The 21,918-nt window shown below is 48.4% G+C and overlaps 1 protein-coding gene across 3 annotated transcripts in view; it reads left to right on the forward strand.

Annotated features, from left to right (window-relative positions):
* Positions 1-1,227: 1,227 nt before the first annotated feature.
* ZFHX3 (zinc finger homeobox 3) overlaps positions 1,228-21,918 on the forward strand; it is a 238,902-nt gene continuing 218,211 nt past the window's right edge. For all 3 annotated transcript variants that reach the window (XR_006300156.1, XM_043599555.1, XM_043599556.1), the window contains exon 1: positions 1,228-2,099. The gene's annotated coding sequence lies outside the window, so the exon portion shown is untranslated. The remainder of the gene's footprint in view (positions 2,100-21,918) is intronic.

Genomic DNA, 21,918 nt, shown 5'->3' on the forward strand with positions numbered 1-21,918 from the left:
CATCTTCATGTATTATTCATAGTCACTTTTTCAATTAAATTATTAATTGGTTTTCTTTAAGGTGTTCTCAACTCATGTGGCTAATATAAATAATAGTGTGTTTTGAAAACACCACCTGTTCTTGGGGCTTAAGTCAGGTGGTCTGGCAATAGCTCGGCCATGATCATATCCTGGTTTGCAAAATCATCCTCCACTTTCCTTTTTTGCTCTCCAGCACCCTCCCCCCTCCCCCCCCATACTCTCTCATGTGTGACAGAATTTGGCCTGTGCTCTCCTTTGTCCCTAATCGGACATGATTCCCTAGAGGCAGTCTTTTCTCCCAGGGCCCTGGCAGACAAAAACAAAATTTTTTTTTTGGAGTCTTTTTTTCTGGACTAAAATGTAAAATGTAGAGGGGGGTTGTCTGTCCCCAACAGGTTGGCTATTTACGTTAATTTGAACTCAAATTACATTGTGTAAAATGCCTTGTGCGTGGAGACCTGATAGTTTCAATCAGCTGAGCATCCTCTTCCTCCTGCATCAGTGTGCTTAATGCTAATACAATTCCATACATACAGCTCTTTGCCTCCTGAGCTTATTATATTTCTCACACTTGCATGGTTCATTATTGTGCAGTCAGGGAAAGGACTCTTAAGGTTGTGGGGCCAGCCTGGGTGGGTGGCTTTCAGAAAGGGAAAAATAGGTGCCCTTCTGTGCTGGGGGAATCAGGAATTAAATCAGACTGAGCGTGGGATTCTGACAGGGAGGACGGTGACTTCCGGTGAGATTTCTCTGGTGTGCTGCCTTTGCATATGAGAATGGCGAAGGCGAACCTCGGGAGAAAAGTGTCCAGCGGTTGCTCTGACCAACTGGGGTGCCCCCATTAAATTTGACCTGGCAGTTGAATCTCCCTGTGAAGGGCATGATGTATGCCTTATCTGAAATTATGTGTGTGTGTGTGTGTGTGTGTGTGTGTGTGTGTGTTTTAAGGCAAGTCTTGTAAAAAGACTGTAAGCTTAATTGCAAGCTGTGACTTCTTTTCTTGACCCCCCCCCCCCTTCTTTCTTTCTCTCCCATGAAAAACTCTATCCTTCAACTCTCAATGGAGATCAGGGGATGTTTTTCTAAGTTTCTGCAGCTGAAAAACAGAAGTGCCCTGTAAAGCAGTTAATAGGATGGGTGTGTGTTTCAAATAAATTCCTGTCCACATTGGCTAATGTCCCCATGCTAGAGAGGCCTGGCTGTGACGTGGATGGGGCCCAGAGACCCATGGCTCCGGTTCTGAGGCCTCAGGCTCTCTTTTGTGGCCGAGGGCGCGCCCCTTTCTTCTTGCCCGATTCTAGGCCGGCCCCTGACTTTTGATGAGAGAGAGGGGTCAGCGCCTGGGAAGGACCGGGCTTTGTTCCCACCGGGCCCGTTCCCGAGGCGGCGCAGGCCCAGCCGCCCAGGGCTCCCGTCCCAGGCGCGCGGCCCGGCCTGCCCAGAAGCCAGTACCCGGAGCGCGACCGAGCGCTCGGGCCTCGCGCGCCCGGGCGTCCCCGTGTCCCCGCGGGCGCGGCCGCCGCCGAGTACCCGGCCTGCGCCCGGCACGACTGTAGATGTCAGGCTTTGCCCGGGGAGCCGAGCGGCGGCGGGGCTGTGAGTTTCAAATTAACCTTCCGCTTTGTTGCTGTGTAATGTGGATCCCCGAAGGCCCCCCGCCCCGCCCGCCCCCCTTCCCCGGGCGGTGAGCCTGCAAACTGCGAGTTGAGCTTCATTTACATAAAGCGATTCCGGGCGGGCGGTGAGCCGGCGGCGGGCAGGCCGGGGACCCGGACGCGAGCGCCGCGCCCCGTGGGTGAATCCCCGCCGCGCGCCCGGGGGACCCTCCCTCCCGGGGAGGGGCGACCGCCAGCCCCCGCCGCCACCATGCGCCCCCCTGCCCTGCCTGCGGCCCCCCTGCACCTAGACAGAGCTACCTCGGAGTCCCGGGGGCGGCGGGAGGTGGGGAGAATGCCGCCTGGGGTGGGTAAGTTCGGGGCTCCGGTGCCGCTGGAATTTCCCATTGTCGAGCGCGCCGCGGCCCCCGGACCTGCGAGTGCCTCCTCCCTCCGGAGGTGTGCGGAGCCTTTGTGTGCCAGGTGAGTGGAGCCTCCCTCCCCAGCCCGCCAGCCGCCCGGTTCGCACCGCCGGCCTAGAGCGGCGGGCAGGTGCTGCAAGTCTTGGCTGAACTTCCCATTCTCTTGGGGCATGTGGGGGAAGGGCAGGCTGGATGCACTTGAACTCGTAGATTCCAATTGGAACCTACCTGGCGTGAGAGTGTCTAAATTCTGCTGGGTACAGAGTGAAGCCCTTCCTCCTTCCATCTTTCCTCCTCTCTCTCCCTCCCTTCTTCCCTCCTTATTTTGCTTTTGGATTAGTTCCTGCCTTCTGAATACTTGCGGTACTAGTGTCATTTAAAAGTTTGGGTTCCTCCGCCTTAAAATGCGCCCTTTTCAGGCACAAGAGAAGTCACTGGTCAGTTTGAAACAACGTGAAGAATGTGCTTATTGTGGAGTAATTAAAGGAAGAATCAGAGGTTTGGAGCTGGAAGGCACCTTTGGGGATCCACTTGCCCACCCTCTAATTTTAGTTTGTTGGCACTCTGGAAAAACATTTCCGTGGGGGAGAGGGGTGGAGGAGAGGGAGAGCTGTGATGTTTGTCCTGTTAAAGGAGAAAGATTGCCCAAGTTAGGTCAATAGCAGGAAAAAAAAAAAGTAATCATTGTAGACTAATAGAGGGAAAAGAACTTTCTGGAAAATAGTCTTTTCAGCTTTGGACATACCTGTGTTATAAGAATGGTAAAACACCTGGAGGGCAAAGACCATCACTCGTGCCTGGTGTATTATAGGAGTGCATTGCCTGGCTTAGTAGTGCACAGTATATAAACTGGTTTAAATGAAACGCATGAGCAGGTGAATCCAGGAGGGTCCTCACTGCTCCCACCCCCTGTTTGTGTCATTTAACAGGCCTGGAAGACTCTGAAAGCTACTGACAGATAAGCTCAGAGAGATTAGGCAGCCCCACTTTGGCACTAGGAGAAGGCCTCCCCCCCCCCCCCCATGGGGGGGGCTGGGGCCTGCTTCGTGGAATCTATCAAGGCAAAGCAAGAAAAACAAACTTAAGCCTTGAAGGTAGATAGTGGGAAAGTTACACGTCATCTTATTTCATCCCATGCTTTGAGATCCTTGGAGACAAGTCACTAAATAAATAGAGTATAATTTAAAGCTTGCTCCTGCTAGCTGGGGAACTTTGTTTCTTTGCCATCAAGCAGCAGGTGCGAGTTTGCAGAGTTAGCCCCTCGAGTCCCCTCATTCCTAAATTCAGGAGGTGTCAAACCTTCATGTTCTTTTAATGGCTGTGGTTTCTGGATAGGTTTCAAGGGGAAACCCTAAAAATCATGAGTTCCAGGAGGCTGGGCTGGAGAAGGAAGCCCAAGTGCTGGGGCAGAGACTGCATTTGAGAGGAAAACAGACACCTTCCAAGGTAACCTGATTGAGAGAGGCCAAGGCTAGACCGTGGCCTGTTCCTAGTTTTCAGAACAGCTGCTGGCGGCCTGATATTCTGAATCCTTCTTTTTACCCAACCCAAACACGAAAAGCAGTTAGGGGACAGAGGTAGGATATGTGGGAAGTCAGGAGCCCACTGTTCTAAATAATTCAAGGGTTTCAGGAAATGAGTCATTGGAGAGAGAGAGGTACATACCTGGATGTTTGTGCACCTGTATTTTGTGCATTCTATTTTGCAGAGACCCCGAAAGCCCCATTTCAGAGGGTATATGGCTATGAAGAACAAGAGAAACTTTTCCTGTCTCCCGTCCTTAAATTACAGGACTAAGGAGATTGTCTGCACTTCGTTTCTAGCATGTGTTCAGAGAGCGTGTGAGTGCCTCTCAGAATGGGCTGGGGTCACACTTTGCTCTTTTATTTAATTGCCCGAGTGTTATTTAACAACACGGGGCAGAGGCAGAAGCAAGCACTTTTACACTTTAAAATCAGCCCTTTTGGAATCACAAGGAATTAAATGACTTGGAGACCTTCTGTCTTTATGACATGGGTCACCTCCCTCTCCCAGCTCTCTTTTGAAATGGCTGCACTTTCTGTGGGATAGAGCTGCTGTTTTCCAGTTCTCCTGAAAACAGTTTTGATGGACAGGGAACTATTGAGAAACGCATGGTAACTCTTCCAAAATTAAAAAAAAAAAAAATCTGATCTGCTTCCCCAACCACCTGAAACTTTAATTTTGGTTTCTTCCCTTCCGTCTTTTATTTGCACAAATGAATACTCAGGGAGGGTGGAAAGGACCCAAATAAAACAGCACTCTCAGCAGGCCTCTGTTTGGCTCGTCCCAACAGGACAGTGAAGTGCCTTCCTTCTTGCTGCTTTGGGATTGGATTTAACTGCCGTGTAACCTCCGTGCCAATGGACTGCCCAGTGGCAAGGAGCTAAAATAAGCGAGATTTCAGTTTTCATCATTATGACTTTAAATGATGATTACTAGACACTCCCAGGACAGGCCTGGCTCACCTTGGATGACCCACAGGTTGTTAGTTCATTAGAATAAATCTGTGATTGCAGAATACTAGCAAAGTATTACCTGGGGCTGGTGATGATTTAGCTTGGTTCTTTCAGTTCTGGTCACGAGCGGTATCCATGGAGCGTGTCCTTATTGTTGCTGTGTGCTGTTGGACAGCAGTGGAGCCTTTTTTTTTTTTTTTTTTTTTTTTTTTTTTTTTTTTTGCTCTTCTCAAATGTTAATGTGCGATGTTGGAAATACTAGAAGGACCAAAACAGACCCTTACCTAAGAAATTCCTTGTATTGTAGATTTGCAACAGCCTCATTAACACGAACACATGAATATTTAGGTGGCGAAGCAGCATTTTGTAAAAGTGTAGGTAGCTGCTCTATCCCTAGAAGGGAAAGTGACTTGTTACACCCACTTTTTAGAGTATCCAGTTTGCTTCTTAACCTGAAAGGTTTAGCTTTATCTTACAGGGGAGACAACAATGACAGTGATTCTGGCCTAAAGAAACTTGGAAGCTTCGTCTCACACTTGCCAGTATTACAGGGATAATGCACCTGACTCTGGACCCTCCACAAGAACAGTATGTGCTGTGGTTCATACTCTCATTTGTTACTAGAGTGGTTGCTCGCTCTTAGCCCCTGTTTCTGTAATGCTTGGGCCTGTTGGCCTACTCTGGTTCCCAAGGCTGGTCTAATTAACCAGGATGGGGGCGGTACCATTGAAAACACAACAGGAAGGCAGATTCCATTACAGTGAACTTCATAGGGGTATCCACATGCTCTGGTATGAGAATTTGGTTGTGATAGTGATTGCTAGAAATCACAGTCCAGCTCAGAACCAACATCCTGGGCCTGGGGATGCAGCTTCTAAAAGCTACAGTCAAGGAAATCGGGACCCAGTTTTAATCGAATCCAGACAAGGGAATGCCTTTGCAGGAGCTAGTCTCAATCAGATTTTAAAGGGTGCCTTTTCTGTCCAAAGCACAGCGTCCTGAGTCCATAGGCCGCTCAAATTGAGAAATATACAGAAGCTAAGATTGAGTCAGATTGCCCCGAGAGAGGAAGTGTGGCAAAAATCTTGGCTCATTGGCAAGCCTCTGACAAAGTTCAGATTAAGGAGAAAAACTACAAAATCAACAACTGTCAGCTTTCTTTTCTATGTGATTTAAAGTTGGCTCCCGGATTGTCGGATTGTCGCTTTGCACATGTTCGAAGAGAGCCGTCGGATGTTAGAGGGTCCCCTCCCCCAACGTGGTAAATGACTCCTGTATGGACAGGAGCTGGGGAATTGACAGCAGCTTTGTGTTTCACAAGCAGTGAGACAACTCCAATGTTTTGTGTGTGTGCGTGTGTGTGTGTTTTCCCTGGTTTTCATTCTTTGGGGCAGGGGATAGGATGGTGAGGACGAGGCAGTGAGTGGTCTAGCAGTGATGGGTGTGTTTCTAGAGAGTTTTTTGCCCAAGGAAGGTGCCTTTGATTCTTATTTGTAACTTTTAAAGGTGATTTTTTTTTCCGTTGATGTTTCTTCCCCTCTTTGTTAATTGCTTGGAGTTTCTTGCTTTTGCAAGGATATGGGTGTGAATAAAAATGGGAAAAGAGAGTTTGCTAGGTGACAAATTTGGCTTCATTTCAGAGTAAGACTTCTGTTTTGTTGGTTTTAACCTCAGACAGGGCCTCTTAGCAAAATTCCTGGGCTTAATCTGCCTTTTGGGTGAGCCCTTCTCCCTTCCCACGGGAGGGCCATCACACAGTCATGTCAACACGGGGATTAATGCATAGGGGTTTTGGTGCGACCTTCCAGAGAGGCCTTAGCCGGCCTCCTGTGTCCTGGGGGTGGGGGATGGGGGGCTTTAGGTGGTTCAGTTGCTCATGTTTTGAATTTTGTGCCATCTCCAAGGTGTTTCCATCCTCTTCTCTCCCTGAAGTGGGACTGAGGCTTCTGTAGAGGGGAGGAGTCCGGTGGGCTCCCCTCACACCCCCTGCTCTCTTTGGGTGTTGCTGGTTTGGGACCGAGGGCATCAAAACCCCTTTGCAGACCACTCTTTGTGAAGATGGGGAGGGGCCGGCATCCCTCTCCCCATCTCTTCTGCTAATCACATAATAGCCTTAAAGGCTTTCTGAAATGATTATCTTGTCTTTAATTTTAAGTGGCTCTTTTGGGGCAACATTTGGGAGTTCATGGAGTATCTTCAGTCATCTGTAGGGAGACTCTGAACTGGGAAAACTGGCTCTGTTGGGGTCTGTGAAAAGACAGCGGAATTTTCATCTGCTGCCGATTTCACGCACTGTCCTGAAAGTGATTTTGGCCACAAACCTTTGATCTGGGAGTGAGACAGCCCCCACCTCGTGCTTCTGGAGGCAGGAGTTGGTGACTGCTCAGACCTCCCTGCTCTGTGTATGTGAGAAAGTGTGTGTGTGTGTGTGTGTGTGTGTGTGAGCAGTAGCTAAAGAGAAGGGCCGAGTAGTGGGGTGATTGGGGCCTAAGGCATGGTGAGGGCTTGTAGACTGGGAAGGAACAATGTGTAGACTTCCTGAGGGGTAAGAAGTGTGGAACAACTTGGCGATTTTGGTGGGTGGGGGTGGGGGTGGGGGAAGTGGACAAAAAACAATTTTGCTGGTTTCTTGGTTGTGCCCAATTTCATCCACGAATGTGGCTGGAGAAAAATGTTTCTGAGTGTGTTGGTTGTGCTAGGTTTTGAGTGAGAGCTATAGCCTGTACGTGTGTCTGTTGCGGGCTGTGCGTTTCATTCAGTACGAAACTTCCAGTTGACAGGCAGCTGTACACCTTCTCACTTGAATCTCCTCAGTGGAGAGGCTGGAGCCAGATTAGCTCAGGGAAGAAAAGACCAAGGGGCTTAATTTGATATTTGATTTCAGCCCTGCAGCCCCCGCCCCCTCCCAAAGTCATATAAGTGCCTGTTCAAATATGGAAGTCTCCCTTCAGTGTATAAAAAAGCTCTTTTCAAAAGAGTTTTGACTCCCGTAAGCCTATAAAAAGTACATATGTGTAGACGTGAACTAACTTGCTTCCCACGCTTACGGTCTCTGAGTGGCCCGTTTTGGACAACTTTCTCTTCCTGACGTTTGTGTCCAGTGAAAATGTGCTAAAAAACACGTGTGTGCTTTTTTTCTCCTTTTCAGCAACTTTTCTTTCTTCTTCTTCTTCTTCTTTTCCTTTTAAACAGTTTTTCTTAACTGCTCAAGAAACAATGCAAGCCTCTTCCACCATTTCAGACCCTGCTTCCTAAAATGCTCTTTGGCTCAGGGCCTTGGTTCTTAATGTACATTTGGCTTGTAGGGGGAGTGGTTTTTGCTTTCCTTGTAACAGCTATGTATTTCTCTGTGGTATATCTGCATCCTTGCTAAAGCATCAAGTCAACTTTTGGACACTCCAGAAGCCTGGATTCAGTGTGTATTAGGAGGTTGATCTCACTGTAGAAGTGACTTTTTTTTTTTTTTTAATTTTTTTTTCAACGTTTTTTATTTATTTTTTTTGGGACAGAGAGAGACAGAGCATGAACGGGGGAGGGGCAGAGAGAGAGGGAGACACAGAATCGGAAACAGGCTCCAGGCTCCGAGCCATCAGCCCAGAGCCTGACGCGGGGCTCGAACTCCCGGACCGCGAGATCGTGACCTGGCTGAAGTCGGACGCTTAACCGACTGCGCCACCCAGGCGCCCCTAGAAGTGACTGTTTTTAAAATATCACCTCTGTCCTGCCAGATTCTTGAACGGGTGTCACTTTTATATTTGATACATAATTATTGCCAGGGGACAGGCATTGATAGAGACTGTCCCTCTGTATACCTGACTGTAAACACACTTGTTACCTGGGCCTACCTGGCTTTTAAAATGTAGCTCCAGGCAGAGGATGGCAGTAGTGAAAATAACAGGGGTTTCCCGCCCCCACCCCCCACGTTTTCAGAGGGGGGTGGTTGAGGCTGGTTTTTCCTCCCAAACTATGAAACCCAAAGGTAGAGGGGTGTTTAGGGAAAGCGGAGAGTCATACATTTTGGGAAAGGACAGTCAGTTAATTTTGCCCTTGCTGGGAAAGCTGTAGCAGTTATCTAGGCAGTGGAGAAATTGGCTGATACAGACTCCAGAGTGTCTGCTTGGAGGGAGGCGCACTCTTCCTCACTGGTTGAGAGAATTCTAAAATGAAACTGGGGAGAGGTCAGTTTAGGATAAGAGAGTGGCTTAGGAACCGGCCCTTAAAATGGGGGTTCTGTTCACACTCAGTGTTGTGGGAGAAGCAGAGATGAAGCAAATGAGCCTGCTCTTTGGGAAGCTGGCTCTTGTTCATCTGTCTCCTTGAGCCTGGACCCCTCTGCTGGGGTCATAGATTGGGGGGGCCCAGTTCTGGTCTGGCACCTCTCTGTGACTGTGGACCAATCAGGTAACCTCTCTGAGCCTTGCCTCCTTCACCTACCGCCTTACCTGTAGAATGGGCATGATACACACTTCACATTTATAGTGGGAATTCAATTCAATAAAAACAGGCTTCACAGCGCTTAGCCTGTTGCGTAGCCTCCCCACAAAAGATAGTTCCCATCCCCACGTCCTCTTCCTTTGTATTTCTTTTGTTGCTGCTGTTGGCCTCTGCTACCTTTTGTTTCCCAGCACCCTGGAAGAAATAAACTCAAAGGTCCAGCATTCCTTCGGGCGCTCCCCTTATGGGCTGGGAATAAGGCCAACTCTTTTTGACATCGTGCAACTAACTGCATTTAGGAGTGAAATAGACATAGTGTCCTCATCCTCCCCAGCCCTCCCCTCACGGGCCCCCCCCCCCCCCACCCTGCCCCCTGAAGCTGGCAGGCGGCCTTCTAAGTGAGCAGCCCACTCAATGACCCACCTAGAGAGGCCTTCCCGGGCTGGCTTGTATATGCTAATAGGCCTGACTTGTCCTGGCTTGTTTGTAGTGATTTGTGGAGGCATTTATATGCAAATACTATCAACTTGCTGAGTTAATTATCATGTGCCGAGCCCCCACCCCCCCCCTTCCTGCTATGCCTCCCAGCCTGGCTCTGCAAAAGGGGCTGTTCTCATTCATCCCTGCGCTCTTCCAGTCTCGGCCTCTGCTGTCCTTTGCCCTGTCCCCTTCCTGTCCCCGCAGACCTGATCACAGCTCTTTGCTGCCCTGTCGCCCATCCCTGGAACCTCTGTAGCCAAGGGTGGGCATGTAAGTGGCTGGCCCAGTTGGAATCCTCCATGAATGGTGTCACTTTGCATGCAGGGCAGTCTGGTTTACATGGCTCAGAGCTATATTTTTATTATTTTTTTTTAAAGTTTATTTGTTTATTTTGAGAGGGACAGAGACAGTATGAGTGGCAGAAGGGCGGAGAGAGAAAGGGGGAGAGAATCCCAAGCAGGCTCCGTGCTGTGAGCGCAGAGCCCGACATGAGGCTCAAACCCACGAAACCGTGAGACCATGACCAAGAGTCGGACGCTTAACTGGCTGAGCCACCAGGCGCCCCCTGCTCTGAACTTTAAACCCCATTTTTACCTACTAGCTTGAAAAACAGACCTACCCAGACCTATCAACTCTTGACCCTCAGTCCTCAGTCTGGTGAGACAGTGACTGTTGTTTTAACATTATTATTATTATTTTCATTTGCCCACATTGTTGATACCACTGAATCTTGTTACCACTTTCGAGCCTCCAGAGAAACCATTTTGTGAAGGGGTGCCCCTCCAGCCCCCTATCCCTGGAAATCTGAGTATTTTGAGAGAGACAGAGTTGACCTCTGTCAGCTTGAGATGACCTCAGTTGTGGTTCCTTCCTGCTTATATGTGGGCAGTGTTGACACTTGGGGTTGGCTCATTCTTTATTGGGTGAGCTGGGGGGTGTCCCTGACTTATCTCCACTGGTGTTATACCCATCCCAACCCCTAAAACAAAAGTGTCTCCAGGAATTGCCCACAGTCGCCTGGGAAGGCAGAATCACCCCAGGTTGAGAACCACTGGGACAGAGATTGCATTCATTTCTCTTAGATAAAAAGATGGCGGATTCTGGCTTCTTCCTCCAAGGAAGACATGTTGACCAGCCTTTGAGCTTGGACTTTGACTCGGTGGATGTCAGATGTTGCCATTTGCTTAATTTTATGGTCTTCTCAGCATTTAAAAATTAAGACCCTTTCTTTTTAGGGCATGGTAATGGGCTTGTGTTTGAGGCTTTGTCATTTTCACCCTGTAGAGATAGAACTCAAGCCCCACAGGTAGTTGTACATTTTCTAGTAGTCGCATTAAGAAAAAGTAAAAAGGGGTGCCTGGGTGGCTTAGTTGGTTAAGCTTCTGACTACGGCTCAGGTCTTGATCTCACGGTTTGTGAGTTCGAGCCCCTCATCAGGCTCTGTGCTGACAGCTCAGAGCCTGGAACGTGGTTTGGATTCTGTGTCTCCCCTTCTCTCTACCCCTTCCCTGCTTGCGCTCTGTCTCTCTCTTGCTCACTCTCTCTCAAAGATAAATAAACACTAAAAAAAAAAAAAAAAAAAAAAAAAAAGTAAAACAAAGAAAAAGTAAAAAACAAGCAGATGGAATTAAGTTTAAAATATATTTTGTGCGATGCACAATATCGCCATGACCTTCTTGTTTCAGCAGTTGGGACTCGCCATATTTTCAGTGCTCAAGAGGGAGTCCTATGTGGCTGGTGGCTACCCTGTTGGACAGCTCATCTTTGGCAGGATTCTGGTGGTGGCTACCATATTGGACAGCTCAGCAATATCTAGGATGATTGCAGCCCTTTTCAGCCCTGAAATAAAGCCATTTTCTACTGAGTCTGGGAGAAAGTTTTTTTTTCTTAAAAAAAAGAAAAAGGCTTTATGTTTATTCTCTGAAAAGTAGGGCCTTGACTGCACAGCTGTAGCCGTGCATCGAGGCAGAGGGATTTGGGCCTCTAATCTCTGGGGGAAGCTCCCTCGGTCTCCGTGGGGGAGGCCCTCTGGGCAGTACCCTGGGCTCTGGAAGGAGGGTAAATATTCCGAGGGCTCAATGTACTCTCTCACACCGCACAGACTAATGGTTCGGGTTAATTTTGTGTACAAGGTCCCTTTTGTTGGAGAAGGGGGTGAAAGTCCGCAGCTGTGACCGGAAACAGGGCAAGGGCCTACTGGGATGACCTTGTTTTAGAAACTCTAAATGGAACCCTAATGGCAGAGATCTAAGATGGGTGATGTATGTGTGTGTTTGACTGGGCCTAAAGATAAGGTGAAGAGTATTCTAAAAGTTACTTTAGTGCAACCTCCCAGATAATCGTAGGCCTGGGGCCAGTTACAATTTATGGTGAGCTGGTAGTCAGGCCTGTGTGTTGGCCTCGTTTTATCTTTTGAGTCCAGGCTGTGTCGCTTAACTGGTGGTGCTCTGTTTGTTTATTTTATCATTTTTTGGGGGGGAGGGGGCAGTGGGGGCTGATCAGGTTTTTCAGTGAAGCGTAGGGACATGTTATAATGCACCAAGAGCTGTTTGTATTTCTGCTGCTGAGTGCCCTGGGATGCCTCACGCCTCGCTGTCCCTAATAATACTGTGTGCTGGGGTGTTGTACTGTAGAGTCTCCAGAAGCCTGGCCTGCAGGGCCACACCTCCCACAGTGCCACAAGCCTGCCAAAAGCGTGAGCTGGGGAGGAGGTGTGGAGGCCTTAATATAGCTCCAACCCGTAGGTTTCTTTCATCTCTGAGGTCAGCCTTTTCCTGTTGCCTCTCCAGTTAGTGCAATGGCGTCTCTGGGCTGTCCAGCGCACCCAGAGCACTTTCCTACTAGGCAGGACAGATGTCGGGGGTGAGACGAGTAGTGGTTGTCTTCTCTCACCCCTGGTATCCTTATGGCTCTACATTGAGCCGGTCCCTAAACACTGCTCTTCTTCTGGTTTAAAGAGATCCTGAAGTTTACAAAGTCACCACTGATTGGATTGATGCGTTTGCACAGCGACGGGATGCTCACCTTCCTACCCCTGTATTCCGTAGGAAGCACCTGCACCACAGAATACTCCCAAGCTGTGTTCTTGGAAAAAATATGTTCTTCAGCTCCTGGGGACTTTGCTTTTAATACTACATTTTAAAACCGGGTTGTGGCATTTGGCTGTTGTTAAATCTTGCATGGTTTCTTGTTTGCACTTTGACAAGGTATAGTTTTTTTTTTGGGGGGGGTGTCTTTTTTTGAGGGATAGTAAAGGATAAAATGGGAAGTTTTTCTGAGTTTTGGACTTCCTCTACAAAAATAACTTCTTTATTGATAGATGGGAGTAGGTTTACAGATACCCTTTTTTCTTGTCTTGAGAATGGGGCATGTGGTCTAAGGTTATTCAGACTTTTCACTTTACCTATCCCGTAAGCCACTGCCATCTGCTTTTAAAAAATTTATTTTTTCATTTTAAATCCTCAAAGACAAAGGGACCTGGAGGCTCAGACCTGTCCTGCCACATTCCTGAGTAATTTGGTTTTGATTAACCCAAGGAGAAAAGTTGGTTTCTCCTAGCGACCGAGGGGATCAAAGCACGGGGGTGGGGGCAGTTCCCCTAATACACACAGCCCCCCTCCCTCCTGCCTCCTGCCGCCTGCTCCCCCTCCCTGGCCTTTTCAACCTCCCCCTCTTTAGAAAGCCTGAGCAAGAGTTATTTCCACTTTCTGACTCTCATAGAGGTGGAAGTGTATCATAGAGCTTTGGATGGACAGACTAGGGAGAAATACCACCCCCCCATTCCTTTCTTCCTAAACTCCTTTTCCCCCCACAAAGCTGCAAAGCACATTCCTGTGCTAATCCTGCTGCTGAAGGAATGCAAATGGCTGTAATTGTGTGCCCCAGGACAGGCCTTCCGCGTCTGTGCTGCTTTTCTTCTTTGAGGAGGTGGCTGAAAAGTTCATTTACATGGAGAAATGAGACTGGCCTGTGATCCCTAGTGGTGGGTTGGGCACTTTCTAATAGGAAAGGGGCCGTGTCTGTGTTCTCTGTTCCTCCTCCTCCTCCTCTCCTCATTTTAAAGTGTGTGTATATTGGGGAGGGGTGTAGGTACCAGGCTCCTGCTGGGCATATTTCATGGGGAGGGCAATTAGAAGGGGGACTCTGCTCTTGACAGTAAGAAATCCGGCTGGAGTATTAGGCAGGGCTTGTGATAGGCACCACGACAAATAACTGCTTATTTTTTAAAGCACACTTTTGGTCTCAGAGATAAATTGATGGTCTTTTGGAAGAGGTGCACCATGCCACTGACCTTGTCTAGCTTCTGATACACACCTGACCCTTCCTTTTTTTTTTTTTTTTTTTTTTTCTCCTTACACTTGCAGCCTGGCAGTGGGTTATTTGGATACTAAGAATTTTGGGGACAATTAGAAGTTTCACTTTGGGAGTCAGTGCATTGTAGCTTTAGGGGGATGTTCAAAATAGACCAAAATATTCTGTCTCAGTCATATTCAATAACGTTGAGCTTTTGGCTGAATCTGAAGCTGAAAAGCAGGCTGAGGTTCTAGAACAGTACTGTTCTACATAGAAACACAGTAGGGGTCACACATGTAATTTCAATTTTTGCAGTAGCCCCATTTAAAAAAGTAGAAACTGATAAAATTAATTTTGTTTTATTTAGCCTGGTATACCTGAAATGTGGTCATTTTAACATATGATCAATGTTGGGGGGCCTGGCTGGCTTAGTTGGTGGAGCGTGTGAGTCTTGATCTTGGCCTTGTAAGTTTGAGTCCCGTGTTGGGTGTAGAGATTACTGTAAAAAAAAAAAAAAACCCAAACCTATTGTCAACATAAAACCATTAGTGAGACATTTTGCATACTTAAAAAAAAAAAATACTGTGTGTGTTTTCTACTAAGTGCTTCTCAGGATTAGCCACATTTTATAGGTTCACTAGCCAAAAGGGGCTAGTAGCTACCTATTGGACTGTGCAGGGCTAACATAAAAGGATGCTGTCCCCAGCTCCTCCGAGGCATTCCACCGATGGAGCTGAGTCACCCATTGTCTCTTGTGACCAGCTGCTTCCATTTACTGGAGTTTAGGGGTATAGGCCTCAATTGTACACAGTTCCTTCTGTAAAAACTGCCTGGCTTTCCTGATGTCAGTGTGATGCTGCTGTGCGAACATTTTGTAAATTGATTCCCAGCGTACCGGTGGGAAGTGGAGGTACCCGCCTGGTTTTGAAGGTCTTTCCAAACAAAGAATACCAGCAGTGGCAGTGAGGTGGGCCAGACCCCGGTGGGAGAGGGGGCGCAGCAGAAGAGCTCTCAGGGGTGTGCGTTCTGGTACGTTTATTACAACACTCTTACGGCTTTGTACTCTTCATTCGTGAGATCACAGACTGGCAGGACTGCAGGGAGCTCTGGAAACCACCTGTTTCACCGTTTCCACGGTGGCTTCCTAGCTCGGGGCAGGACGGGGTGTGAATGTGGGACCTCCGACATGCGGGTGACCGGTGCACTGTGCTCTCTGACATCACGCAGGCTTCCTGGTTTGTTTGCCTGATAGATGTGGCTTGTTGCTTGTTGCTTTTGGGGGTTCCAGTGCTGCCCCAGTGTGAGGTGCAGGAACTATCAATCCCAACCAGAGTGCACTCCTCCTTTTCTTCCCTTAGTGTTTATTTTGGATTTCTGATTTCTCACATCATCTTAATGCCACGCACAGAAGCCTCTTTTCTCTAGTCTAGGGCCACTGGGCATCTCCAGGTGCAGGAGGAGAAGGGGAAGGACAGAGTGATAAAGAAAAATCAGAAACCACCTCGCCTGTGAGGATAAGGGATAGGATATAGACAACAAACCCCAGCCTAGACTTTTTTTTTTCCTAGATAAGAACAGAGCTGCTTTTTAAAAAGGGTTATTTATTTACTCATTCATTCATTCATTCATTCATTCAGTCAGTCAGTCATTCAGTAAGTTCCCTGCCCAACATGGGGCTTGAACTCACGACCCTGAGATCAAGAGTTGCATGTTCTACCAGCTGGGCCAGACAGGCACTCATAGACCTTTTTTTTTTTTTTTGAATACTAGGCTGTTAATATTTTTTCTTGTTCATTTATGAAGTGACTTCTTCTCAAAGCTAGGTGACCCTTCTAACATAGCTTTGTTATGTCCTTAACATCTGTCCATATGTCCATAACATATGTCCTTCTAACATAGCTCTTAAGAGTAAAACAGCAAAACCTGGCTTCTGCTGGTAGAAAGAGCAGTGGTAAAGCATGTCCCACAGAGGATGTGCCTTCTCTCCGAGCGGGGTTTTCTCACTATTGATCTTAGCATTCCTTAGTCGATGCATGTGATAAGAACAGTTTCCCTTCACCATGGCTGTGCCCGGGGCACGCAGCCAGCTTCTGCCGATTGCACAGCCTCCTGGGGGAGGACAGTGGGATTGGTGCCCCTGGTAAGCTGAGAGGCGGGTGTGGGTTTGGGTTTTAGGGAGGGAGGTATCTGATTCCTTCCACAGGCAGGAAAAAAAAAAAACTGGAAGTGTGAGGCTGAGTGGCCCCCGGCGCCGGCCTCTGCTGGGGACGGAGTAGCGCAGCTGTCTGACCCTGGGTGAAAAGTTCAAATCTGCATTTAAAAAGAGTGCCAGGACCCACCCCCCTCCTTCCCCAGTCAAGTTGAAACCGTTCCTGTTTTAGAGGCTCTGGTTGGGCCTTGCGCTGGGATATCAAGCAGCTCCTAGTTCCCGTCTGCCCTGACCCCATGGTGCTAGAAGCCATGGAGGGAGGGGGGGGACGGCTTCCCCTGGGGCGGACTTCTTGGACAACAATGGTTGCTGCACACCAGACTCACCCCCCTCCTGGAAGGAGAGGGAAGTTTCTTCTTCCGTCAGACAAGGGGCGTTTAACCCCTTTCTCTGCACTCTCTTGGCATGCCCTTTCCTCTTCCACTGTCCTCCCTCCAAGGCTACCACAGGCTGTGTAAAGGTGCTGGCAGGGCTCCAAGGGGACCCTGTGTGTGTGTGTGGGGGGGGGGGGCGGGCAAAGTGATGTTTGGTGGCTGAGGGCCCCGCTCCATGGAGGGGATGCTCCCCTGTCTTGAGCTTGTGGTTTAAAATGCTGTGCTGGGCTTGTTTTGGCGGAGTCTGCCAGCCCCCTTCCCTCTGTGGCCCATCCCTCTGTCCTGAGCTTTTCTCCAACCTTCCACGGCCTTGAATCAATCAAGATGAGCTGCAAGGGCTCATGGGTGGGGGTGGGGGGACTCAGGCTTGCGGGAGTTGGGGGGGTGCAACATGTGGGGGGTGGGGTGGGCAGGAGAGCCTGGCCCTCTCATCTTCAGAAGTGACCTTGTTAGCCTTGTTCTCCCTGCCTCCAGGCCACAGCCCTGCCCGGAAGCCCCTCCACTCGGACTCTGATTAGTTTACTTGAGCATTTAGGTGAATGTAAACAGTTCAGCCTCTCTGATTTTATATCCCTAAAGGGTCTGAGTGTGAATACAAACGGGTATTAGGCCCCTGCGGTTTCAGTGACTTTCTCCACCCTCTCGCATTGCTAATGGGCAGGTTAGAGACCTGCCCGGAGGAAGATACAGTCCTCTGCATGCTCTGGGAGCAGGGGCTGCCTCCTTTTCCTTTCCTTTGGTTTTGGATGCTGAGATTTAAAAAGTGATGTCGGGAGGTATCTGTTAGGACTGAAAGTTTAAGAGAGCAGAGAGGAAATCTTCTCTTAAGGAGAAGTCTGGCTGTTTTCACCACTTGTTCGGTGGGGCGGGGGAGAGAAGTTTCCTCTTCTGTTCTGTTCTGTTCTGTGCTTGTGCATTTTGACTCTTGGGGTACACTAATACTTCAGCGCTGAGCAGGTGCTTTGTTTAATTTTCCCGAATCCTTCTTCTTGCTTAAAAAAGATAATTAGGAACTTAAACTTCTGGCTCTTCCTATAAGTAGTGTGGTGAAGGATCTTGTTTGATCAGTGGGACACATCTCATTGCTTTCTCTGTAACCAGGGTAGGACGTTTGTATTTGTTTTTTCCCTCGGGGGAACACGGGGACTCAGAGTTTTGAGGGCCACACCGGGGTCACTTTCTCCAGGGGGTCACAAGGCTCCAGAATGTACATTCCGTTAAGGGAGCTGGCGTTCCCTTTGAAATCCCAGGGCCCTTCACTTCTCCACACTTCCCCCAGCCAGTTCCAGTAAAGGGCTTCCTTCTTTACACCCAGAGGACCTTCCTGACCTGCAGGGGAAGGAGTGGAACATTCTCCCTCCCAGCCCCTGCCCTGTACATTTGCGTTCTGGTTCATGCATTCAAGGCTTGGACAGTTCTTTCTGTTCGCTGTGGTGACTCTGAGTCCAGTCATGCCATCACAGGGGCATTTTAATTAGCAGTGCCTTAGTCATTAGTGAGTTATTGTTTTTGTCTGGAAACACTTAAGTACTGTTTACTCGATGTCTCAACGAAATGCAAAACAGCAATTAAGCAGAAATTTGTTGTATGAGGCAGGAACCAAAATGGATTGTCAAAAGCAGGTTGTGGTTCCTCCCAACTGAGTAAAAATCGCTTTTTCCCTTTGGCCTCCTGATAACTGGAATGCTCCACATCCCCTGTCTTCCTGACCTGCCCCCTAGAGTTATCTGATAGAAATACTCGTGAACTTTATGTCTTCCTGTGTCCTTCCTTCTTTGGTGTGGACATGTGGGTTTGGTGAAGTGTTAATGTTTACTTTTTGCTTCTCTGGGTTTTTTTGTTTTTTTGTTTTTGTTTTCTTTTGGTGTTTTTTTTTTTTTTAATTTTGGGTTTTTTTTTTCGTTTTTTGTTTTTTTTGGTCTGCTACCTGGGATATTTCAAAACCCTCTTCAAATGAACATTAATTATTTGTGAAAACTCTCACATAGCTTTCCAGTTTTATAGAACTTGAACATATTTTCTTTATGATTCTTGAGATCAGGTGCCGTTGTTAGTCTGATAAACCCTTTGTGATCTCCTGAGAGTTTTGAGACACTATTTTTACTTGAAATCTTGTATGGATTCATGCAAGAGAGGCACAGACTCTTAGACTTCTGGCTAAGGGGGAGCTGGAGAGGCATAGAGGACAAAACAACAACAACAACAACAACAACAACAACAACAACAACAAAAAGGTGGGGGGATGTGCATGTGCACTACCTACAACTTTGACAAGAACCCGAAGGAAGGAGCTGCTCCTTTGTCGAAACAAGCAAGCAGCCCCTGTTTTGGTGGGGTTCTCATCCCCCAGAACGCCAGCTTTATGGATAATGGGATCACAGGAGAAGGCTGGGGAGGCTGTGGAACAGGGGGGGAGAAGTGAACTCTGAATTCTATCATGTCGGCCTCCTTTCCGGGAGACATGTCTCTATAAAACTCTCCTCACCACATTCGTCATTGGGGACCCTGGGTTCTCACTGCCTGGGCTCTGGTCTCACGCTTCCTGTCTCTTCTTCTTCTTTTTTTTTTTTTCTCTTTTCCCTTCAAACAATATCTTCTGACTTCCAGATTTCTGATAAATTGATAAGAGGCATTGCGTGAGTCAATAGAGCTGTAGACACTTTGCCAATATAACCCCGGCTTTATTGATCTTCCAGTAAATTAAAGTCTTACTTAGAGGCTGCCGATATTTCTAATCTCCTGCCTCACCAATTACATCCTTCCAGCTACCTGGAAGGGGGACTGGAGCCTTAGACCCTTTTTCTGTTGTTGTTGCTGCAAGTGGACTGTTAGCCTTTCATGGGGCTGGGGGCACGTGTCTTGCTTACCCGGTAGGAGAAAGGGGAGCGTGGAGAAAAGTCAACCAGCTTAACTCCTTGTGTGCAATCTGTTTTCATGCTACAGGTTCATTACTAAAAATTTCTGGAAAGCAAATCCCACCAAGATGGTTGCGTACGTTTTAAAGCGAGTAGGCCACTCTTAAGCGTTGGGTTTGCTCTGAATTTGGAGGTCAAGTTGAGAGTAGCCGCTGTTGGAGATTACCCTGGCATATTATTCTCTTACTTTTTCTTTTTTCTTTAGAAATATTTTATTATTTTTTAAAGTAATCTCTACACCCAACATGGGGCTTGAACTCACAACCCTCAGATCAAGAGTAGCATGCTCTTCTGACCGAGCCAGCCAGGTGTCCCAACTGTCTGTCAGTTTGAAAAATTGTTGGTAGTTTTTCTCTTACACTGGGAGAGTATGGGAGGCTTTTTTTTTTTTTTTTTAAAGAAGTGGGGTTGTGTTTGTCACTTAAAAAAAAAAATGCCTCGAGAGTTTGTGGAAAAGAAGAGAACAGAAGGCGTGCCCAAGAGAGGAAAGACTGGAGGCATGCACATGTGCTTGCTGCTTTTTGAGGTTTTGTTTTGTCATTTTGCGTTCTTATTGGAGCATAAAAAAGAGAAAGAGAGTCCATTTCATTGTCCGTTGTAACTTTTGCCCGTGGTGCCTCCACTGTCCCTCTGTCTCTTCTCTTCTGCTCACTTGTTTGAAGTTCAGTCACAGTAACAACAGCTTAAAGATGCCCCTGCAGGAACAATGGGGCTCATAGAGTTCTCTACCGAGATGCCCACTTTGTGCCATGGTGGTTGGTCTGGGCAGATCCTTCGTCTGATAAGCTCCTTTCAAGTCCTGTTTATATGGCTGGCTTTGAGAAGAAATCTCCGGATGAATGCTGTGTTCCCTCTAATACTCTAGAGCAAAAAAAGTCAGTGGGAGGGATAATTCTTTCTCTTGTCTAAGACACACTTCTCACATGTTTCTATCTTGAGCAGCACTCAATTTTTTTTTTTGAAGTAGGCTGCACCCCCATCATGGGGCTTGATCTCACAACCCTGAAATTAGGGTTCTACCGACTGAGCCAGGCAAATGACCCTCAAAAGTTTTTTGAATGAAAAACGGAGTCCTGGAGTCCTGTGTTTCTCTAGCATTCTGAGAAAGGAAACATTGGGAAGTGCCTGTGTCCCAGTTAGTAAGAAGAACAGTGTAGACCCTGTGCCTGCTCTAGGAGTATTTCTTGTCTTCCTCTGTCTTACCTGTCAAGTGGGAGAGATGGATGGTGACCTGGGGCCAGGTAATGTGGGAAGCTTGCCAGGGGGTTCATCAGCTGGCTCAGTTAGGAAGGGGAATGGAAGGTTCATAGGGGCCCAAGACCAGGTGTGAGGCTTTGAACGTCCTCCCCTTCTTAGCCAAGGCCTTGCAGAGCTTGCGCGAGGGCGGCTAAGATGGCGGTCTGCCTGAGGCAGTGAAGGAAAGCTGCTTCGGGATGGGTTAGGTCTTCGTATACCTGGGCCTGGAGACCGCCTCTCCAGGCTTCCCTTGTCTCCCTTGGGCTGAGCGAGTGAAGGAGATGTTAGACAAGGAGAAACCCCAGGAGGTTGGGATCGACTTTCCCCTTTGTTTGAATTGCATTGTGTTGTAGGAGGTGTTTAAATCTTGTTCACACCTGTCGAGGCTGAGGCCTGGCTTTGAGAGCAGTTTGTAACAAGACTTCTGTTGTTGTTGCCGAAAAGGTTTCTAGCTCACAACAGAGGAACTTTATTGTAGCAACTTGTTAATGTTCAATTAGGCAAATTCTGGGTGCCCCAGGGCAGTGGAAGGGTGTGCTGACTTTTCCTGGCTGCCCCTGCCCGTGTTCACAGGGATGGGGCTGGGCAGACCAGGTCTGTCCATAGGCTCCTCCAGGGGCAACAGGTGGGGTCTCCATTGAGGGCGAGAGCCCCTCTGAGGCGTGGGACGTCACAGAGGGTGCAGACAGCAGGTCTGATGCCAACCCGGCGCCTTCCCCTGTGTGCTGGCACTTGCTGGCTCGTGGCCCGTGGGTGGGGCGCAGGCTGAACCTCATTCACAGTTTTCATGTGGGTTGGGAGGAGGAGGGAAGGACCCCAAAACCCGTGTGTGGCAATTTCAGCATCACACTGTTCCAGGTCCTGGAGCCTCTTATCTCTGGGAATCTGAGTCTGACTGGCCACACCTGGGTATGGTCTCTGGCCTTCCTTGGAGCACGATTCTTCTAGAATGACTGTCCAGCACCTCGATGGACAGTGTTTTCCACCTTCTAGTCGACTGAGGTCTTGCCGCTGTGGAAAGGGAAAACAGGAAGCTCATTTCTCTAATAGGAGGTTTGACTCAGAGGTACTTTCGTTCTGCCACATGAACGTATTTGGCTGACATTTGTCTTCTCATGGTAGCAAGGTGGGGGTGGGGCTTAGAGGAGGAATTGGGGAAAAAGAAGGAGAACCTCAGGGGGACCAGGCTCCATCTGTCCTCCCCTGGCCCACTGTCAAGGTGCGAGTGGGACCCGCAGTCAGAAGGCAGCGGGAAGTGGGTATTCCCCTCCCCACCGTCTCAGGGAACCTTCTGTCCTGGCAAGGCCTGGCTGTAAAATATTGCCCCCCGTGGCAGCCTCGCTCCATAGTGTTGAGCGATGAGGAGTGCGGGGCACCCGGCAGTGTATTAAACACTAGTTGAGCACAGGAGGGGCAGTATATCACCGGAGAGAGATAAGCAAAGTTCTCTGATAGTGGATCA

This window comes from Prionailurus bengalensis, chromosome E2 (assembly GCF_016509475.1).
Source record: "Prionailurus bengalensis isolate Pbe53 chromosome E2, Fcat_Pben_1.1_paternal_pri, whole genome shotgun sequence".
Taxonomy (NCBI): Eukaryota; Metazoa; Chordata; class Mammalia; order Carnivora; family Felidae; genus Prionailurus; species Prionailurus bengalensis.